At 45.0% G+C, this 18,185-nt stretch overlaps 1 protein-coding gene across 2 annotated transcripts in view; it reads left to right on the top strand.

Moving 5' to 3' along the window:
- The window catches only part of LOC132380192 (caskin-2-like), a 287,298-nt gene that overhangs the window by 174,433 nt on the left and 94,680 nt on the right, over positions 1–18,185 (top strand). The gene's annotated exons all lie outside the window — the stretch shown is intronic.

The raw sequence follows: 18,185 nt of genomic DNA on the forward strand, positions 1-18,185 counted from the left end.
TAAGGCATTGGTCAGACCACACTTGGCGTACTGTGAACTGTTTTTTGCTCCTTATTTAGGAAAATATGTGTTGGCATTGAAGAGGGTCCAGATGAGGTTCACGAGAATTATTCCAGGAATGAAAAGATTAATGTATGAGGGGCTTTTGAATGTTTTGGGCCTATACTCGCTGGAGCTTAGAAGAATGAAGGGGGGATGTCATTGAAACATGAATATTGAAAGGCCAAGATAGAGTGGATGTGGAGAGGATGTTTCCTATAATGGAGGAATTTAGGACCGGAAGGAGGTCCCTTTGTAACAGAGATGAGGAGGAATTTCTTTAGGCAGAGGGTGGTGAATCTGTGGAATTCATTGCCACAAATGGATGTGGAGGCCAAGTCGTTATGTATATTTAAAGTGGAAGTTGATTACTAAGGCTGTCAAAGGTTACAAGGAGATGGTAGGAGAATGGGGTTGAAAGAAGGCCAGCCAGGCAAGGTCTTGGTGCCTGTTGGTGAGGTCTGGCGATGAGATGTTTTGCCAGATGAACTGGATGGTCTGCTCAGGGAACCACCCCACTGTGTCCATCACATCCTTCTCCTGCAGTGCCTGCAGGACCTTACATGCTGATCACTGCCTGATGGCCCTGTGGTCAAAGGCATGACATGAAAGAACTTCTCTACGAAGGACAGGTATGGCGGCAATGACCAGCTGACAAGGGTGTTGCATGGGAAAGGGGCCAGACCCATCCTTCGTAGCCAGGGCGACAGGTAGAACCTGGGCACGTAGTGGTACTTGGTGCCCACGTACCTGGGATCCACACACAACCTGATGCAGCCACACACGAAGCTGGCCATCAGGGTGAGGGCGACATTGGGGGCGTTTTTGCCCCCGTTGTCCAGGGACTTGGGCATGGTGGTCCGTCTGACCCACTCCATCTTGGATCTCCAGACGAATCTGAAGAGGGCTTGTGTGATTTCCGAGCTGAAGGAGCGGGGAACTGGCCACACCTGTGCCAAGTACAGCAGCCCTGAGAGCACCTCACACCTGATGACCAGGTTCTTGCCCGCTATCGATAGGAAGCGTCCTCCCCACAGCCCCAGTTTCTGTTTCACCTTGGCAGTCCGCTCCTGCCAATTCTTGTTGCATGCTTCGGCCCCTCTGAACTAGATCCCCAACACCTTCACGTGATCAGCCCTGATGGTGAAGGAGACGCTGGATTGGTCGGGCCAGTTGCCGAAGAGCATGGCTTCGCTCTTCGTGCAGTTGACCCTGGCCCCCGACGCCTGCTCGAACTGTTCGCAGATGCTGATCAGCCTGCGAACTGACCTCGGATCGGAGCAGAAGACGGTGATGTCGTCCATGTACAGGGAGGTTTTGACTTGGGTTCCTCCACTGCCTGGCAGCGTCACCCTTCTTATGCCCTCATCCCTCCTGATGGCCTCGATGCAGCGCACGAACAAGACGGGAGAGAGGGCAGCCCTGCCTGACTCCAGACCTGACGGGGAAGCTGTCTGTTTCCCACCCGTTGACCTGGACTACGCTGCAGATGTCCGTGTAGAGCAGTTTGATCCAATTCTGGATTCCCTCCCCAGATCCCATTTTGGAGAGTACATCCGCCATGTATGTGTGCAATATCCTGTTGAAGGCTTTCTCCTGGTCCAAGCTGACCAGGCAGGCATCCACCCCCCTGTCCTGCACATAAGTGATGGTGTCCCTCAGCAGCGCAAGGCTGTCTGAGATCTTCCTGCCTGGTACAGCACAGGTTTGGTCCGGGTGGATCACCTGCTCCAGTACAGACTTGGACAGGATCTTGTAGACCACATTCAGGAGTGAAATGGGCCTCCAATTTCTAATGTCTTCCCTCCCCCCCCCCCCCCCCCCCGCTTGTAGATGAGGGTGATGTAGATGAGGGTGATGATGCCCTTCCGCATGGATTCTGACATGCTGCCTGCCAGGAATGTAGCATTGTACAGGTGGAGCAGACTCAATGTGCTGAATTCCCTGAATCTGCCACTATGTTCTTATGGTGTTGGTGCTATTGTTCCTGTTTCCTTTTTCGTTGGTGGTAGAGGCTGTGGTTTAGGAAGTCCTGCCAGAGTAACCTGAGTAGGTAAGTACAGTGCTGAAAGTACACAGTGCAGACCTCTGCATCCGTAATGGAGGGAATTAATGTTTAGGGTGGTGTACGGGGAGCCAATCAGAATGGCAGCTTTGTTCCAGATGCTGATGAGCTTCTTGAGAGTAGCTGGTGAAGCCAGCAGAGAATTTTCCACCAAGATCTCAATTTCTGTACTGGAAGTGGTAGAAAGGCCCTGTGCTCTCAGGAGGTGCTCAATTTCTGGCCTGCTCGTGTCGGCACGTGGACCGTGTGGCTGTTGCGCCAAGGGTGTGGATGGTAGGGGACTTGGACTCTTTTGTTGGAGATGGTCATTGCTTTACCCATTAATGTAACTTGCCACTTATTAGCCTATACCTTAGTCATGTTGGTGAATCCTAATCTTGGCCACACCATTTACAAGCACTGATCTCCAGCAGGCATTGTGATGGTGTGACAGGAGCAAACATTCTTGAGAAGTTTCACAACTTGGGGTTATATGTCACCTCCAGCACAGTAATGTAGAATGGGACACTCGGAGAAGTGAAACCAGACAAGGACTGATCACGGGCTACATTATATGATATAGGATACATGGGGAATTGGTTTGCAGGAGTGACTCGGAGAACGATAGGACAGTCAGGAGCTGGAGAGGTAACCGCAGGTGCAGCACCTATTCATTTAAAAATACATCAGCTAATGTAAGCAGAGGCAACGAGGGCAAAAATGAAGGAATGCAGAATTTCAGGGTGTGGAGAAGGGAGAAGATGCCAGAGAAAAGGAAAAGGATTCTACCTTTAAGGCATTGGTGACTTGCCAGCCAAAGATGCTCAGCAAGCACAGAGGAAATGGTTGAACAAGACTTGCTGAGACTTGAATGTAGGCAGCAGTTGTTAACCAAGAAAGATGATAGATGAAGCAGCCATATCTTTGGAGTCTGATCTTTGCACAAAATAGACTGCTTCAGTGGAGGCAGACTGGGAACTTGCAGATCATTTACCATGGCCCATTGCAATCTGATGTGCTTGGGGCATTATGAAAGAAAGTATTCTGATTTAATTTTTAGTAGTATTCAAGTAGATTGATAAATTTGAAACCAGTCTATAACAATGCAGGCTAATTGTGGTGTGACTGCGTTCTTGTGTAGAGTGAAGGGTTGCCAGTGAATGCTGGAGTCAGAGGGCTGGTGAACGAGTGGCCAAGGTTGAATGCTGACACAGTTTGGCATCATATTGATGCCTAAACACTGTGGGCTGTGATTAGAGTTTTTAACAAGAAGCCTGCCTTATAGTGAGGAGTAGGATTGTATGTAAGTCACTGTTAAGGCAGAGAGAGGTGCTTCTCTGCAGGCAAGGTGGATTATTTCCTGATTGAGAGGGTAGAATTTGCTTACTTCTTTCATAACATCCATTTTCTTCTCATTTAAAAAGGAAGTGGTGTAGTTTGGTTAGTGGCAAATGGGCAAAGTCAAGATGAGTCATAGGTTCAAGGCAAATATGCGGCATCCACTCTGAGATTTATCTTCTCCAGATAGCCACAAAACAAAGAAAACCGTGTTTTCTTTCAAAAGAAAAACATTAACACCCCCCACATATAAAAAATCATGCAATGACTATGACAGCATCAACCCCAGTCCCACACGCAAACAACAATAAGAGCATCAACACCCCCCCATGCGCAAAAAAACCAAAACAAATAGCACAAATGGCAGCAAGAAAGAATTGGTGAAAACACAGAATTTAAAAACATAAAATTGAAAGGGAGCTCAGAAATAGGCCCTTCAGCCCATCCTGTCTGTACTAACCCATCCAAACTAATCCCATTGTGGATCACTTCCAAGCCTGCCATGCCTTGGTGATTCATCTGCTCATAGAACAGCATAGCACAGGAACAGGCATTTCAGCCCATGATGTCTGTGCTGAACATGGTGCCAACTTAAACTAAATCTCATCTGCTTGTAAAGGATCCATATACTCCTTCCCTGCATGTTCATGGGTTTATCTAAAAATCTCTTAGAAGTCACTATTGTATCTGAAATCACTGGTGGCCTGTCCTAGGCGTTCTAAGAAACTTGTCCAGTGTATCTCCTTTTAATTTGCCCCTTTCACTTCAGTGCCTTATAGCGTTTGAGATTTCTACACTGGGGAAAAATTCTAACTTACCTATGTCTTTCATAATTGTATAAACCTCTATCAGGTCTCCCCTCAGCCTCCTGAGAAAGCCACCCAGGTTTGTCCAACCCTTCCTTTTAGCTGACACTCTCTTAATGCTGGTGAACCTTTTCTGCACCCTCTCCAAAGCTTCAACATCACTCTTATAATGGGCTGACCAGAACTGCACTCAATGCTGCAAGTATGACGTAACCAAAGAGTTATACAACTGCAACATAACTTCCTGATTCTTTCACTCATCTTCAAACTTCCAAACTGTTGTGAGATTCTCTGACTGCTGTACTACGCCATGTAGTGTTCCATATTTTGGCTACTCGCTGGGTGAAAAGACTCTTTCACATCCATAAGACCATAAGGTATAGGAGCAGAATTAGGCCATTTGGCCCATCGAGTCTGCTTCACCATTTCACCATTCCCTCTTTGTCCCAATCTCCCGCCTTCTCCCTGTAACCTTTCGTACCCTGACTAATCAAGACCTACCAACCTTGGAGCCTCCTTCCTATTCCTTAAACATATGTTGGCTGACATTATAAACCTCAGAATAAAAGTTTTTTTTATTCTTTTGTACACCTCCAGCAGGTTTGTCCCACAGCCTCCTTTGCTTGAAGAAAAACAAACCCAGTCTCTCATAGCTGAAATGCTGCACCCCAGGTAACATCCCAGTGAATTCTCTCTGTCCTCCCCAGAGCAATCACAATCTTCCGACAGTGTGATGACCAGAACTGTATGCAGTACTCCAGCTATAGCAAAGTACAATATTCCAGTAATGGTTTATAAAGATGTATTATAACCTTCCTGCTTTTATACTTCTGAAGCCCAGCCGCTGATGTCAGTATTTCATGTAGAGACTGATTGAGTTGAGATCAATGCTCATCTGCTTCACGTATTTTCCCCTAGAGGTCAATGGAGCAGATTTTTGGGGCTTGCAGCCCACTGAGCACTGTTGCCTCCTCTCCTGCCAAGTCGTTCAAGATTACCCAAGCTGTGCACTTCTGCTTTTGTGCTCATCCACGCTGACAGTCCAGAGCGAGATTGAGGGGACTGGTTGGTGGAACTGTTTTTGCAGGTGAAATGCCTGCCTTGGCAGTTCTACGCTAAAAGCTGTACCACACATTTTTCCCATTGTCTTGGCCATTGTTTGCTTACCAGTCATAATCACAACTAACTCAAGCTTGTAGATTTACTTCCCTGCCTTATTCCTCTAGTAACGTAACAAAGCAGCATTTAGTGCTCCTGCACCATGACTCCAGCAAACAACTGTGACCCTGACCACAGGATCTATGTTGTCCGTGTGGAGTTTACACGTTCTGCACATTACCACAGAGAGGTCCTCCCAAATGGCAGTTCTGGGCAGGCTCATAGGTTAATTGGCCACTATAAATTACCCCTAGTGTAAGTGGCTGATGGAACTTGGGTGGAGCTGAGGAAAGTGTGAGGGGGATTATGTGGGAAAATGTGTTTGCTCTGTAAGCAGGCACCGGCTCGATGGGCTGAATTGCTTGCTTTAATGAACAGCAGTGACTGTATTTCAAAAGTACACTCTGTAGGACATGTTGGAATGCTGAAGCGATGGAAAATGTTCTATAAATGCAGGTTGTGTCCTAAAGGCGATGTATCTGCGCAGTATCGTACAATGTCAGGCTTCAGCAAGGCTCCCAGTGACACAAACATTTTGAAGTGAAAGCATCCAGAGCTGAGTGACATTGGATCCTAATTTAGATCAGTAGTAGGAAGTAGGGATAATACTTGATGTATGGCTTTTGGTGTCCCACATGTCTTGGTGCCCGGTCACTTGGTTTTTGTTTGTTGTTATTCAGTCATTAAGTCAACTCCGACTCTTAGTGACCTCATGGACACCTACACACCAAGCCTTCCTGTTGGAAACTGCCTCTCTAAGATCCCTCAAGGTCATATGCATTGTCTGAGTAATATTATCTATCCATTGTAGCCTCTGTCATCCTCTCCTTCTCTTACCTTCTGTTTTACCTAACATGAGAGTCTTCTCCACGGAATCCTGTGCTCTCATAATGTGGCCAAAATATTTGAGCTTTTGTCTCACAATCAAGCCTCCTAGTGAGCAGCTGGCTGTATTTCTTCAAATATTCAGTTATTGGATCTTCTTGCTGTTCAACAAACTCTTAACACTCTCCTCCAGCATCCAAGTTCAAAGGAGTCGATTCTTTTGTATTCAGCCTTGCTAATAGTCCAGCTCTCACAGCCATCCATCACAACTGGAAATACCATGGATTTTGTTGTCTATCTTAAATTATCTCGACTGGGGTTGTGATGAAGAAATTTGTAGTTGGTGCAGAATTGGTTGTCATGGAGAAGGAAAGCTCTCAGCACCTAGAGGGTGTGGTTGTTGGTAGAGTTGTAGAACTTAGACTGAGACCCAATGAAAGATGAGTGATACAATTCCATATCAGCAGGTGCTGGTGTTCCATGCACCTGCTTCTCTTGTCTTCCTTATTGGGAGAGATGGTGGGTTTGGAGTTGTCAGACTGGCATGGGCAAGTAGTTTCTGTAAATAACAGCTGCTGCACACTGGTGTTGGGGGAGTGTTGAACTTCTTGTGTGTTGGAGCTGCATTGATCAAACCCAGTGGAAAGCAGCCTTCAAGCTCATAACCTGTGCCTTGGAGATGGTGCAATACCCTCTGTTGATTTGAAAGGTGGCGAAATACTCCCACCCCATTTTTCTGTGGAAGTCAATCAAAATAAAAATGAGTTTAGTCAAAAGAGAGTGCAGATGCTGAAGTGTAGAGTGAAAAACAACAAGCTGTAGGAGGAACTCAGTGGGTCAGACAGTGTCTGGAGAAAGAAATGGATAGTTGATGTTTGCGAGCAAGGTGAACGGTCTCAATTTGAAACATTGCCGATTTCCCTCTACAAATGCTATGTGACTGCAGCTTGTTTATTGCTAAAAAAATGGGCTGAGGTGTGTAGGGGATAAGAAATGCTTCATGCCGGAATTCAGTTCTTGAACCCTAGGCTCTTCCCTTTCGTCTGGGTTCTCAATAATACCTTTCTCACTCAGCAGGTAAGCAGTGAGCTCCTTCTTGCTATCGGTGCTGCCGAACCTGCCTGTGAAGTCAGACAAGTTACTGCTACAGCATTCTTCGTGGAGTAGATTTGTTTTTTCAGTCAGAAATGGAAGATTCCAAGAGAGACAGAGGAAGATAAAGCTCAGAACTGGAGATAAATGTTGTTAGTGTGTCTGAGGGCAATGTTTATTGAGAAAGAACAGAAGGATACATCGATGGAGATGTGACAAAGAATAGCGAAAGGTTCATGAGGCAGACAGACACCAGATGGACTGAATGGCTTGTTCAGAATTTGCCCTTGTTGAGGACTGAACTCAGCTGGCTATTGGAGTAAGAGATTTGCCACTTGCGTTGTAGATCCTTGTGAGAACACATCACTGTGGAGAGAGATGACTGTACGATACAGACACGTTGATGAGAGCAGTAACCTTGCAAAGGCTGCAGGTTTGCCTGGAGACAGCCCAGTCCCTTGTTCCACATTTACATAACTGGGCAGGCAGTGGCATTCCCATAGCAGCAACGGGAAGTATTCAATCAGCATAAGCCTGGAATGTCGGCAGCAAGCTGTTGGCTGACTTGTCGCTCGGTTTACCCAAAGCCATTAATTTTCACTGTGTGGCACTCTCATGTGCTGTCTAGTTGTTGAAGTTAAAGTCTATCCCGAGCCTTTAGGCTCATCAGGCCAGTGCTTATGCGGGTTTCTGTGGCGTGAAGCGACTGAGAGTACGACCCCTTCCAGATAGGACGTCAGTCTATTGCGAGGTTAACCCCCAGCAGTTTGCCAGTCCCTATTTTCAGCTGGGTAAACTGGAGCAATGTGTGGTTGTCCCTTACTCAAGGACACAACACGCTGCCTTGGCTGAGGCTCAAACTCACGACCTTCAGATCGCTAGTCAAACATCTTTACCACTTGGCCACGTGCCCACACTGTCTGGTTGGAATGTACTTAATCCTCAGATTGTACCTCACCATATCAATGTTGTATTCTACAACTAATTGCATTTATGTATTGAAACAACGCACACAAAATGCTAGTGGAACACAGCAGGCCAGGCAGCATCTATAAGCATCTGCAGATTTCTTTGTGTTTGATATTTATGTATTGTCTTGGATTGGGAACCTGCATTTCCTTTCATCAGTTGGTGGCTGTGCCATTAACTCTTCAGGTCATGAATCCTAGGAATTTCTTCCTACCCTCTTCACTTTTCATACCTCCTTCATGAATCCAGTCTTGTGATAACACCTCCTCCTTGGGCCACTGTCAGTTGTGGAGTGATTTTATCCCTGTCCTTTCATGATGTTAAAGGCAAGCTGCTGGCTTTATTAATGCACTGATACAATCCAGAATGCTTTATAAAAGCCGAATCAGACCAAATTTAGAAAACTCAAGAAATGAGGATACTGGAGTTCATAGAGGAAGTGTCAAAGAATAAGGCAGCAGTGTAACAGGCTCTTTGGTTCAACATGCCCGTGATGACCAAAGTGACCTCCAAGCTAGTCCCATTTGTCTGCATTTGGCCCATCTCCCTCTTCATCTTTCCTCTTCATACCTGTCTATGTGTCATTCAAATTTTGTAATAGAAGCAAGGATAAAGCAAGGATGTAATGAGTCTTTATAAAGCAGTGGTGACGCCTCAGTTGGAGTATTGTGAGCAGTTTTGGGCTCCTCATCTTAGAAAGGATGTGCTGACATTGGAGAGTGTCCAAAGGAAGTTCTCGAAAATAATTCCGGGATTGAAAGGCTTGTGATGTGAAGAGCATTTGATGGCTCTGGGTTTGTACTCTCTAGAATTCAGAAGAATGAGGGGTGACTTCATTGAAAACTATTGAATGTTGAACGGCCTTGTTAGACTGATGTGGAGAGATTGTTTCCTTTGATGGGGGAGTCTTAAGACCAGAGGACACAGCCTCAGAATAATGGGGCATCCTTTTAGAATGGAGGTAAGGAGGAATTTCTGTAGCCAGAGAGTGGTGAATCTGTGGAATTTATTGCCACCTGTGGCTGTGGAGGCCAGGTCATTGGGTATATTTAAGACAGAGATTGATAGATTCTTGATTTGTCAGAGCATGAAAGGTTACGGGGCGAAAGCAGGAGATTGGGTAGCGAGGGAAAGGGATCAGCCATGATGAAATGGCAGAGCAGACTCTGGTCCAAATGGCTGAATTCTGCTCCTATATCTTATGATCTTAAGGTCTTATGGAATCTCCTCCATCTAGCAGCTTGTTCATCTTTTTACCTCATATCTCTATAACTCTGTATTAGGTCACCTGCCAATCACCTATACTCCAAAGGAAAATACCCTGGCCTGTCCAATCTCTCTCTTACTCAGCTTGTCCATTCCTGGCTGCATTCTCATAGATCTATGGACTAGGGGAAGCTGTGGTGATGATCCAAAACACATGATGCTGTATAGAATTTCCAGTTTATTATTTGATGTGATTTTACAGTTGTTAATAGAGCAAACTCAGTGGTTAAATTACATAAGAACATAAGAAATAGGAGCAGGATTAGGCCATCCAGCCTATCGAGCCTGCCCCGCCATTCAATAAGATCATAGCTGATCTGTCCATAAACTCAACTCCATCTACCTGCCTTTTCCCCATAACCCTTAATTCCCTTACTATGTAAAAACCTATCTAACTGTATCTTAAATATATTTAGTGAAGAAGCCTCAAATGCTTCCTTAGGCAGAGAATTCCACAGATTCACCACTCGCTGGGAAAAACAGTTTCTCCTCATCTCCTTCCTAAATCTTCTCCCCTGAATCTTGAGGCAATGTCCCCTAGTTCTAGTCTCACCTACCAATGGAAATAACTTTCCTACTTCTATCTTATCTATCCCTTTCAAAATTTTGTATGTTTCTATAAGATCCCCTCTCATTGTTCTGAATTCCAGAGAGTATCGTCCCAGGCGATTCAAGATTCAAGAATCAAAAACTTTATTGGCATTCTAACTGTACATCAGCTCTGCAGGGCATAATGAGATAGCATTTCCCAGGAGCAGTGCAATCATAACATAACAAACGCAACACTAAATAACAAACATAACAATAACTAGTAAAACACAACAGCCACATGTCAGTTAAAAACAAGTTACAAGTGTCTAGTGCAAGTTAAAAGTGTCCAAAGCAGAGTCAGGTAGAGCAGCTATTTAGCAGTCTGACTGCCTGTGAGAGGAAGCTGTTTAGTAGCCTTATGGTTTTAGTTTTGATGCTCCTGTAACATTTACCTGATGGCAGAAGAACAAACAGTTCATGGAGAGGGTGTGAGGGGTCTTTAATGATGTACCGTGTCTTCTGGAGGCATCGACTCTGAAAGAGGTCTTGGACAGAAGGTAGGGAGACCCCAATAACCTTCTCTGCTCCCCTAACCACCCTCTGCAAGGCTTTTTTGTCGGCAGCACTGCAGCCGGAGTACCAGGTTGTGATGCAAAAGGTCAGCACACTCTCAACCACTCCTCTGTAGAATGTAGTTAAGATGTTAGTGGGGAGTGATGCTTGTTTAAGCTTCCTCAAAAAGTGCAATCTCTGCTGGGCTCGTTTCACAATCCCAGTGGTGTTCCTGGACCAGGTGAGATTGTCCGAGATCTGCACCCCAAAGAACTTGATGTTTTCCACTCTCTCCACTGTGAAGCCGCTGATGCTGAGGGGTGTGTGCTCAGGCTGAGACCGTCTGAAATCGACGATCATCTCCTTGGTTTTGGTGACATTTAGCGTCAAGTTGTTGTCACTGCACCAGCTCTCCAGGTGTTTGACCTCCTCCCTGTACATTGTTTCATCATTTTTGCTGATGAGCCCCACCACTGTGGTATCATCAGCAAATTTAATGATCAGGTTCTCCTTGAATCTGGCTGCAGTCATGTGTTAGCAGTGTAAACAGCAATGGGCTAAGCACACAGCCTTGTGGGGATCCAGTGCTCAGTGTGATGGAGTCAGAGATGTTCCTGCCAACACGGACTGACTGTGGTCTCTCAGGCAAGAAATCCAGAATCCAGCGACACATGGCAGAGTTAAGGCCAAGCAGCGACAGTTTCTCCACTAGTCTCTGCGGGTTGATGGTATTGAACGCTGAACTGAAATCAATGTACAGGATTCTGGCATAAGTGTATTTGTTGTCCAAGTGAGAGAGAACTGTGTGCAGTGTGGTGGATATTGCGTCCTCTGTAGAGCGATTTGCACGATAAGCAAACTGTAGAGGATCCAGCGATGGAGGCTGTGATATGAGGCTTAACAAGCCGTTCGAAACATTTCATCACTATGGGGGTCAGGGCAACGGGACAGTAATCATTCAGACAGGCTACAACTGATTTCTTTGCTACAGGGATGATTGTGAACTCAATCTCTCCTCATAGGTTAACCCAGGGGTCGGCAACATTTACCACTGAAAGAGCCAATATGGACCCATTTCCCACAGAAAAGAAAACACTGGGAGCCACAAAACCCGTTTGACATTTAAAATGAAATAACACTGCATACAACGGTTTTTTTTGCCTTTATGCTATGTATAAACAAACTATAATGTGTTGCATTTATGAAATTGATGAACTCCTGCAGAGAAAACGAAATTACATTTCTGCATGCAACAAAAACATTTTGAACTCCGAAAAAAAGACGTTGGGTTGAAGGTTACTCCATAGGTAGCCTACCTTGGATCGAAGAATTAAAAGAAAGCGCGCACTGGCGGGTGTCAGGCATTGGCAGTGGTGATGTATATTAATAGCGATAAAAAACACATTGTAGCGGTGTAGCGCTAAAATAAAGACACTGCAGTCAAAGGTTACTTTATTCGAACTAAACAGCCTTGATTTAGAGCCTCCCTCAACCCGTCCCCGTGGGCGCGGATGCTCCAAAAGACACGTACTCACAAACCTCCGTAGGCTATCTCCCTTAGCCGGAATGGTGGCTAATAGTGAGCCAGTTCGGATGTGCCAGGAAATGGGGTCTCCACAACGTTTTTAGATTGTACAAGATCACCATAATCTTCAAATTTAGAATTACATTTCAAAAACTAACAAACTACGGGCAGCAGCAGCACAGAGATCAAAGAGCCACGGGTTGCCGACCCTTGGGTTAACCCCTTCATCCCTGGAATCAACCTGGTGAACCTCCTCTACACTGCCTCCAAAGCCAGTATATCCTTCCTCAAGGATGGAGACCAGAACTGCTCACAGTACTCCAGGTGCGGCCTCACCGGTACCCTGTATAGTTGCAGCGTAACCTCCCTGCTCTTGAATTCAATCCTTCTAGCAATGAAGGCCAACATTCCATTTGCCTTCTTAATAACCTGTTGTACTGTCAACCTGTAACTGTTACCTGCTCAGTTGAGGAAAAACACCAGAGACACGTAATTACCTCTGAAACAGCTTTTATTCAGAGAGGAGTTCACAGCCCTTATACACTTCAGGCGTACGGTAGCCAACTCCCAATTTGTTGGTTTACAAAGGTCATACTTATACCTAAAAGCAGGGTACCACATTTGCAAATATGGTTACTGATTCAAATTCATCAATTGATTGGTTATTGCATAGCTAAGCATGCAAAATACTCAGAATTAGCAAAGGTTAAAGCATAATACTTGGAAGCACTTCAAAACACTTGAAATAGGTATGACTCAGAATACTTTGCCAAGCACATTGTCTTGTGGTCGCAGGTTCCCTTTTCCTTGTGGTCTCCACGTCTGGCATGGCACCTTATTTTAGCTACCTCTCCTTACTTCCCCAATGACGTACCTCTCTCTTGTCCTGTCTACATATTTTGCTACACTTACCCCTCGCCCACCCCCCTCTACACGTACCCCTTACCCTCTTCACATTCTCAGTAGCTGCAAGCCAACTTTTTGTGATTCATGAACAAGCACTTCCAAGGACTTTTGGATAGGTACATGGAGCTCAGAACAGACAGAGAGACATTTTTTTATTGATCCCGAGGGAAATTGGGTTTCGTTACAGCCGCACCAACCAAGAATAGTGAAGAAATATAGCAATATAAAACCATAAATAATTAAATAATAATAAGTTAATCGTGCCCAGTGGAAATAAGTCCTGGACCAGCCTATTGGCTCAGGGTGTCTGACACTCCTAGGGAGGAGTTGTAAAGTTTGATGACCACAGGTAGGAATGAATTCCTATGACGCTCAGTGTTACATCTCAGTGGAATGAGTCTCTGGCTGAATGTACTCCTGTGCCTAACCAGTACATTATGGAGTGGATGGGAGTCATTGTCCAAGATGGCATGACTTGGACAGCATCTTTTTTTCAGACACCACCATCTGAGAGTCCAGTTCCACCCCCACAACATCACTGGCCTTACGAATGAGTTTGTTGATTCTGTTGGTGTCTGCTACCCTCAGCCTGCTGCCCCAGTACGTAACAGCAAACATGGATAGCACTGGCCACCACAGCCTCGTAGAACATCCTCAGCATCGTCCGGCAGATGTTAAAGGACCTCAGCCTCCTCAGGAAATAGAGACGGCTCTGACCCTTCTTGTAGACAACCTCAGTGTTCTTTGACCAGTCCAGTTTATTGTCCATTCGTATCCCCAGGTATTTGTAATCCTCCACCATGTCCACACTGAACCCTTGGATAGAAACGGGTCACCGGTGCCTTAGCCCTTCTCAGGTCCACCACCAGCTCCTTAGTCTTTTTCACATTAAGCAGCAGATGATTCTGCTCGCACCTTGTGACAAAGTTTCCCACCGTAGCCCTGTACTCAGCCTCATTTCCCCTGCTGATGCATCCAACTATGGCAGAGTCATCAGAAAACTTCTGAAGATGGCAAGACTCTGTGTATTAAAAAAAATAGAGGGCTATGGGTAACCCTAGTCATTTCTAAGGTAGGGACATTTTCAGCACAACTTTGTGGGCCAAAGGGCCTGTATTGTGCTGTAGGTTTTTTTATGATCTATGATCTAAAGTCCCTCTGCACAACAGCATGCTGCAGTCTTTCACCATTTAAATAATAATCTGTTCTCTATTATTCCTTCCAAAGTGGATGATCTCGCATTTATCAATGATGTATTCCATCTGCCAGACTTTGGCCAACTCACTTAACCTATCTATATCCCTCTGTAGACTCTCCTCATCCTCTGTACAATTTGCTTTTCCACTCAGTTTAGTGTCATCAGCAAATTTTACTATGCTACACTCAGTCCCCTCTTCCAAATCATCGATGTAAATGGTAAACAGCTGCATGACCGACCCCAGCAGCACCCCACTCACTACTGACTGCCAACTAGAGAAATACTAACTCTCTGCATTCTATTGGTTAACCAATCCACTATCCATGCCAATATACTTCCCCTGACTCCATGCATCTGTATCTTATTAATAAGTCCCTTGTGCGGCACCTTATCGAACGCCTTCTGGAAATCCAAGTATATGACATCCACCTGTTCCCCTCTATCCACTGCACTCATTATGTTCTCAAAGAACTCCAGTAAGTTTGTCAAACAGGACCTGCCCTTTCTGAATCCATGCTGCGTCTGTCTAATGGAACCACTCCTTTCTAAATGTTTTGCTATTTCTTTGTTAATGAAAGGTTCAAGCATTTTCCTGATTACAGATGTTAAACTAACTGGCCTATAGTTGCTTGTCTTTTGCCTACGTCCTTTTTTAAAAAGTGGCGTGACATTTGCTGTCTTCCGCCGGGACCTGCCCAAAGAGTTCTGATAAGTGATTACCAACGCATCTACTGTAACCTCCGGCAATTCCCTCAGCACCCTGGGATGCATCCCATCAGGACCAGGGGACTTATCTACCTTCAGGCCTTCTAGTTTGCTCATCAGTATCTCTTTAGTTACAGTGATTTTATCTAGGTCCTCACCTCCCATTTCGTCCATAACATCCTTATTTGACTTATTAGACGTGTCCTCCACTATGAAGACCGACGCAAAATAGTAGTTCAATGCCTCAGCCATTTCTTTATCACCCAATATCAATCTCCCCTTCTCGTCTAGGTTAACTTTAGCCACTCTCTTCCACTTTATATATTTATAAAAACTTTTGCTCTCTGTTTTTATATTTTGTGCTAATCTCACTGTACACCCATGATTGTGTAGCCAAGTTTCCATCAAACTCAATATATAAGTTTGCTGATGACACTTCAATTGTAGGCCGTATCTAGGGTAATGATGAATCTGAGTACAGAGTGGAAATTAAGAACCTGGTGGCATGGTGCAAAGACAATAACCTATCCCTCAACATCAGCAAGATGAAGGAATTGGTTGTTGACTTCAGACGGAGTAGCGGACTGCAAGACCCCATCTACATCGGTGGTGCGCAGGTGGAACAGGTCAAAAGCTTTAAGTTCCTCGGGGTGAATATCACAAATGACCTGACTTGGTCTAACCAAGCAGAGTCCACTGCCAACAAGGCCCACCAGCGCCTTTACTTCCTGAGAAAGCTGAAGAAATTTGGCCTGTCCCCTAAAACCTTCACTAATTCTTATAGATGCATTATAGAAAGCATTCTTCTAGGGTGCATCACAACCTGGTTTGGAACCTGGCCTGTCCGAGACTGGAAGAAGCTGCAGAAGATCGTGAACCTAGCCCAGCACATCACACAAACCAATCTCCCATCCTTGGACTCGCTTTACACCGCACGCTGTTGGAGTAGTGCTGCCAGGATATTCAAGGACACGACCCATCCAGCCAACACACTTTTTGTCCCTCTTCCCTCAGGGAGAAGGTTCAGGAACTTGAAGATTCATAGGGCCAGATTTGGGACCAGCTTCTTTCCAACTGTGATAAGACTGCTGAACAGATCCTGACCTGGATCTGGGCCGTACCTTCCAAATATCCGGACCTGACTCGCACTACCTTACTTTCCCTTTTCTATTTTCTAATTATGATTTATAATTTAAATTTTTATTATAATTACTTCGATTTGTACTTCAGGGAGCGCGAAGCGCAGAATCAAATATCGCTGTGATGATTGTACGCTCTAGTATCAATTTTTTGGTGACAATAAGTTAATTTACTTTCATACCCTATCTTCCCTTTCCTTATTTCTTGTTTAGTTCTTCGTTGCTTTTTAAAGTTTTCCCAATCCTCCAGTCTCCCACTACTTTTTGCAACTTGTACACATGAGCTTTTAATTTGATACTATCTTTTATTTCCTTAGTTATCCAAGGCTGGCTCTCCCCAAACTTACTGTCCTTACTTTTGACTGGAATATACTTTTGTTGAGCACTGTGAAAAATCTCTTTGAAAGTATTCCACTGTTCCTCAACTGTCCTACCAAATAGCCTGTGCTCCCAATCCACATTAGCCAAATCCTCCCTCATCCCATTGTAGTCTCCCTTGTTCAAGCATAATACATTAGTTTTAGATTTAACTATTTCATCCTCAAATCATCATTTGATTGCAAATTCAATCATGCTATGATTACTGCTTCCAAGAGGATCCCTGACTACGAGATCGTCAATCTTACCTATCTCATTGCGCAGGACTAGATCTAAGATAGCATTTTCCCTTGTAGGTTCACTAACATGTTCCATCACGGATTCATTCTATGAAGTCCTCCTCAAGACTTCCTTAATCAGTCTGATTCACCCAATCTATGTGGAAGTTAGGGAGGCCCATGACAACTGCTGTTCCGTTCTTTCAAGCCTCAGTTATTTCTTGGTTAATCACCTCTGCCACTGCCATATTTTTATTAGATGGCTTGTAGACAACTCCTACCATGATTTTTTTTTTCCCTTTGCTATTCTTAACCTCTACCCAAATGGACTCAACATTCTGCTCCGTAGATATCTTATATCGTCTCTCACAATCGCCCTGATCTCATACCTAATCAAGAGCGCCACCCCACCTCCTCTGCCTTCCTGCCTATCATTCCTTATTACCTGATACCCATGGATATTTAATTCCCAGTCATCTCCACCTTGCAACCAGGTTTCTGTAATGGCCACTAAATCATAAACCATTACTGGTGTACTCTCTTGTGGGCACTGCCGGTTGAGGAGAACAGATGGAACAACACACCACAAAAATACTTGGTGGTTTTTAAGTAAAAGAGTTGGTCATTGACTTCCGGAAGGGGGATGCTGAGGTTCAGAGGGTTGAGAGCTTCAAGTTTCTCGGAGTGAATGTCACCATCATGCTGATTTGGTCCAACCACATTGAAGTCATAGCCATGGAAGCTCAACAAATCCTCTACTTCCTCAGGAGGCTAAAGAAATTTGGCATGTACTCTTACCTGTTTTTATTGATGCACCATGGAGAGCATCCTATCTGGATGCTTCACGGCCTGGTACGGCCACTGCTCTGCTCATGACCCCAAGAAACTGCAGGGAGTTGTGGACGCAGCTCAGCACGTCATGAAAACCAGCCTCCCCTCTGTGGGATCTCTCTAAACTTGCTGCCTCAGTAAAGCAGCCAGCATGATCAAAGACTCCACCCACCTCGTGCATTTTCTCTTCCCCCTCTTTCCTATCAGGCAGAAGATACAAAAGCCTGAAAGCATGTACCACCAGCCTCAAAACCAGTCTGTATACTGGCTCCCTACCGTGATAAGATGAAATATTGGCTTCACAGTCTACCTTGTCATCTATTGTTTACATCCACTGCACTACTCTGCAGCTGTTGCACTTTATTCTGCATTCTGTCATGGTTTTACTTTTAAGTTATACAACTGATGCAAATGCACATTGCTATTCCTTTTTTAAAATCAGTGAGCCCATTATCCTGGAGCTCATTCCCCACCGATGCATTGGCATCAGCTGCAAACTCATAGATGGAGTGAGAGCAGGCTCTGGCCACACAGCTGTGAGCGGGGGCTGAGGGTGCAGCCTTGTGGAACACTAGTTGTGTATGTGCTGTGCTGATTGTGGTCTGGGGGAGAGGCTAGAATTAATGTGTACCATAAACATCCCCTTGAAATACTTCATGATGGTG

Source organism: Hypanus sabinus, chromosome 23 (assembly GCF_030144855.1).
Source record: "Hypanus sabinus isolate sHypSab1 chromosome 23, sHypSab1.hap1, whole genome shotgun sequence".
Lineage (NCBI taxonomy): Eukaryota > Metazoa > Chordata > Chondrichthyes > Myliobatiformes > Dasyatidae > Hypanus > Hypanus sabinus.